This window comes from Benincasa hispida, chromosome 5 (assembly GCF_027475165.1).
Source record: "Benincasa hispida cultivar pf3 chromosome 5, pf3_genome.v1.1, whole genome shotgun sequence".
NCBI classification, from domain to species: Eukaryota; Viridiplantae; Streptophyta; class Magnoliopsida; order Cucurbitales; family Cucurbitaceae; genus Benincasa; species Benincasa hispida.
Genome location: NC_143482.1, coordinates 4782157 through 4787563, shown reverse-complemented (window position 1 = coordinate 4787563; position 5407 = coordinate 4782157). Strand labels below are relative to the sequence as shown.

Genomic DNA, 5407 nt, shown 5'->3' with positions numbered 1-5407 from the left:
GTCCAGCCTGTAAGTCAATAACGTGAAAATTTGTAGTACTCCAGTAATAAATACTCTCTAGGTTCACACTATGATTTTATCTTTCATTAAAATACTTAATATTATTGAATTCCACGTAATTATCAAACGATATTGACGTGACAATCAATTAATGCGAGTAGTACTTATACTCTAATAATATAATTTTTTTTTTACACATAATTATAATAATCTCTCAATATATAAAGAAAACTTCTAGTATTACAGTAGTATCTACAGTTAACAAATAATTTATTAAATTATTTTATAGATGTGACATTATTCTGAAATGTCATTATTACCTAAGCATGAAAATATTTGGAAATAGTAGTAATAGAATTTTTTTTAATAAAATATCTCGATGACGGGTACTGCCACGTAGACGGTAAAATTCACAAACTATTCCGTTAAATTGATGATTAGGATACTTAATTTCTTTTTTAAAATATCGAAAATGGGTCCCACGCGCCGCCGGGTCTGTGGCGTTTTTTGAGCACGTGACCCAGTTACCCTTGCTCGTGCTACTGGTATTTTAATTTTATCATTATTTTTTTTGGCTGAGTTGTTAAAATATATATTTAAACATTATATTATAAAGCTATTTGTTTTTCATTCCCTCAATTTTAAAATATTGATAAATCCGCCCATGGATCGGAATTCTTCATTTATTCGGTTGCTATATATAGGGCTAAATATTCAAATTTGTTCTAAGCAGAGAAAAACAGAAAGAAAACAGAGTTTCTTACTAATCCAAAACGAACCACCGTGAAAATTGAATTTCCGGTCAAATTTCAAATGGAATCCTCTTACTTTTCGTTCATCGATTCCGATTTCTCACCGGAAACTTCATTCGGATCAACTGAATCATCGTTCTCATGGAATGAATTTTTCTCAATCTCACTACAGGAAGAATTTATCGGGAATCAAACATCAGAATCGGAATCGAAAATCGTAGTGAAAGAAGAAATCGAAGTGAATTCGATTGATTTTGAGGAGGAGAAACATAGGAAGACGACGGAGAAGAGTTACAGAGGAGTGAGACGGCGGCCATGGGGGAAATACGCGGCAGAGATTAGGGATTCGACGAGACATGGAGTTAGGGTTTGGCTTGGAACTTTTGATAGCGCTGAAGCTGCTGCTTTAGCTTACGATCAAGCGGCATTTTCGATGAGAGGAGCAATGGCGGTGCTGAATTTCCCGGTGGAAATGGTGAGGGAATCATTGCAGGATATTAAGTATCAATTGGAAGAAGGGTGTTCGCCGGTGGTGGCTTTGAAGAGGAAACACTCAATGAGAAGGAAGTCGTCAGCGGCAACGGCGGCGGTGGAGAAGAAGAAGATGAAGAAAAAGAACAATGTGGTGATTTTGGAAGATTTGGGAACAGAGTATTTGGAAGAACTTTTGATGCTAAGTTCATGTGAGAGTTTAAATCCTTTTTAATTTTTTTTGAATATTTTTATTTTTCATGGATTTGTGAGCTTCACAATAGAGAAAAAGAAAATGTAAATATATCCCTTTCATTTTTTTTCCAGTTATTTTCAATTACTTGTGAAAGTAAAAGATTTTAGGGATATAAAGTAAATTAAAGAGTAAAGTGAGGTTGTTGATGATAGTAAGTAGAATGGTCTTAGACCATCAAATTTTTATTTGTCAATAATGTAATTTTAATATAATTTTCTTGTTTGTTTGTTCTTTGCATTTCTTTTAAGATATGAATAGTAATAATAATAATAAAAATATTATATTATAAGTACAGTCTATAAACTTTGTAAAGTTTTAATTTTGTTTATGTTACTTAACATATTATTAGATAAATTTAGATTTTATGTCAAATTGAACTTAAGTTTAATTTTGTGTTTTAATAAAATAAGGAATTAAAAGAATTGTTAAAAGAGATTAAATGTGTAATTTTAAAAGTTTAAAGACCAAATAGCACAGATTTTAAATTTCGTTGAACTTTCAATTTTGTAATTACATGGTCTTTAAAATTTAAAAAATATCGAGTATATATGTAAGTTTTGAAATTTATATCTAATAGGTTGATCAATTTACGGCATGTTTAATTTGACTCCTATTAGATTTTTTTTTCCCACATATTTCTTTCGCTTTTTTTGGCTAAATCAAGCTTTGTCTATGCTTCGATCTTGATAGAGCTCAATAGAGGGTGAAACCTAGTCCGATATGGTCAACTATTTTTTTTTAAAAAAATTGTTTAATTTCTTTTTATTTTTGGGTACAATGGAGACTTTTGTCCGAATAGAGGTTGATGTTTAGTCTAACTATGTAGATAACCTTTTTTTTTGGTTAAATCGAATCGAATTATAGTATTAAGGTTGAAACCTAGCCTAACTAGGCCAATCAATTATTTCTTTTGCCCTTTTGTTAATTAAATTCATCTCTGTATTTGTAGTTCCATCTCAATAGAGGTTATACTTAGTCCAACATATAGTCCACAAATTCTTTTTTTCTTGTTTTGTTGAATAAAGTTTAATTTTATGCCACATAGAGAAATTATTTTCTAGGTCTCGTTTGGTAACCATTTAGATTTTTTAGACAAAACCACGACAGATTAGACCAACCATTATACCATCACCACCTCATCTTGAAGGAGAGGGCGAATACAATTTGGAAAAGCCTCTTCTCATGGAGCATAACAAAAGTGTATAATATCAACAATATCTTTAATAAAAGGAATGTCCTCAATAATAATCTCAATCTCAGCAATATAAACCTCCTTTCTTGTGAGCAACTTTATAACTTCCAATGCATCTGACTTGACCTCAAGTAGGGGATTACTACTCACCCACTCTAACTCAACCGCTTTAACGTCTTCCCTTATAGCTTCAACTTTGAGCAAACCCACATTCCCACCTTGCAAAATAAACTTGCACCCACTCATAACAGCACATCTAGAGTGATCCTGAATGATTCACCCTAGCCCAACCTAAGCCATACCTTTTGCATCTGACAAACGACATCCACATTCAATCTCTAGTTGTCAGTAGAAGGTGAGGACCAACAGGAGATATTAGGCAAGGAGAAAGAGACGTTTGTCGAAGAACCCAACTCTCTCAACAAAACCTTTGTCTCACCAACCTCCAACAGAAGAGACTCAATCCTCAACAAGAAAAAATTTAGATCAAGAGTCCCCTTTTCGCATCAAATCTCGTTGTTCAGGTTCCACAAACTCTAGAGGATCTAAAGCTTTTTCCCGTTTCAACCTTAAATACGACACCCTCAAACACTCCCAATAATACATCGATGATCACCAACTCCAACCAAAATCAAAAGAAGCAACATAGGAAGGAAAGAATAAACACCAAATTTTTCTCGAAAACTTACACTCTTAAAGCACGACTCATTGTCTTGAACTAGTCCTGCAAAAATAACACAATGAATTAGTATAAATCCTTTTTGCATAAGGATTCTCAGAAGTTGGGATCAAGTCATGGAAGATTCTCCAGCAGATAATTTTAACTTTAGGTTTGGTCCTCCATTGTCAAAGATCCTTCCAGCACCTAGCCGTTGCCGTCAAGGTAATCCTCAAATGATAGACACTCCTAATAGAAAGCATCTCTTTTATCGGAAACCCAAAACACATCATCCTTCGTCAAATGTCGCCCTAAAGGTATTTCAAGAGTATCTTTAGCATCCCGTGAGTGAAATACATTTATGATGCGAGACTTTCTAGAAATCTTCTATATTATATTGATAAGTCACCTTCATATTTTCTCTCATTTTTTACAATGTTTTACATTTTTATTAAGTAAAATAGTAGAATTCTTAGCCAACTTCTAAAAACAAAAACAAGTTTTTAAAAATTTATTTTCAAGTTTCTAAGACTTGGCTTAGTTTTTGAAAATATTGATAAAAAATAAATAAATAAACAATAAATTTATAGGTGGAAAGAGTATTTATAGGTTTGATTTTTAAAAACCAAAAACAAAAAATCAACTTGTTACCAAACAGAGCTTTAAAAATTTTGAATACGTAAGAGATTTATAAAACACAAAATTTAAGGAAGAGAATTTGTTATATAAGATAAAAAATTAAATATTTGAAACTTTGGATTAAACTCATAATTGTCTACACAAGTTTTCATTTGTTTTCTATGGCATTTCATTACAATAGCCCTCATTTAATTTATTTAACAAAACATTTCTAAAACTATCAATAAAAATTATCATTAAAAAAGAAAACTAACTAATTAATATTTTAAAAAGTATTAGGTAGCAAAAAGTTGATAATAAAATACATTTCATTTAACTAATTAACAAAAGAAACATATGACCCTGTTGTTCTTACAGGTGTGTTATTGTTTTGTAATGGTATTTAGGAGACAAAGTTAAATAAATCCATAATCAAATATAATTTTAAAGTGTTTTGGGATTTTGAAGTGTACTTGAGACAATGAAGAAAAAAACATTGATTCAATGATAATTAAAAAGAACTTAAAATTTTCATGCTGAAAAAGTGAAATAAAAGTAATGATAAAAAAATATAATAATACAAGGCATGTAAGGTTGGTTTTGGTGTCAACTTGGTCTATATGTCATTGTTCATTTTCTCCAATAATGTGGTATTCATTTCATTGTATGTCCCACTCTTTTGTCTCTTCCCTTCTTTCAAAAGCATCTCATAATCAATAAAACCACTCTTCCTTTTTTGTTGTAGACATCTCATTTCATCATAAAATTTCAATTGTTAATTGTCCATATATATATATATATATATATATATATATATATATTACTGAATCTTCAAATTGTTCATGTAATTACGTTAAAAGTACAAGTTTAGTTTGCTTTGAAAAAAATGTTTAACAGGTCATTAAGGCTTGTTTGATAACCATTTCATTTTTTTAAAAATTTTTATAATTGAAAATTAAGCCTATTTCCTCTCATTTTTTTTACAATGATTTTAAATAAAAAACCAAATGGTTATTAAACATGGTCCTAGTTTTTTTTAGTTTTCAAGATTTGGTTTGGTTTTTTTAAACCATTGGTAAAAAGTAGATAAAAAAGGCAGAAATTTAGAGGTGGAAGTAGTGTCTATAGACTTAATTTTCAAAAATAAAAAAATAAGAAATAAAATGATTACCAAATAGAGTTTAAACTTTTAATTTCGTATATGAAAATAAAGCTTATAAACACTAAAGGGCCCTTTTGGATTGATTTAAGAAAAAATATTTTTCAAAAAAGTCATTTTTAATTTAAACCCTTATGATAAAAATTGATTTTGTGTGGTTGCCAAACACTTCGAGTTCTTCCAAAATGACTTATTTTTTAAATTAAACACTTGAAAATGTATTTCACACACCCTAATTCCACATCTAAGTTTCTTTGTTTTGTTATCCACTTTCTGCTGGTGTTTTAAAAAACCAAGTCAA

At 30.2% G+C, this 5407-nt stretch overlaps 1 pseudogene across 1 annotated transcript; it reads left to right on the top strand.

Moving 5' to 3' along the window:
- The first annotated feature begins 628 nt into the window (after positions 1–628).
- On the top strand, positions 629–1710 carry LOC120078188 (ethylene-response factor C3 pseudogene; annotated as a pseudogene). Its single transcript, XR_016529487.1, has one exon. The product of XR_016529487.1 is annotated as an ethylene-response factor C3 pseudogene (transcript).
- The last annotated feature ends 3697 nt before the right edge of the window (positions 1711–5407 follow it).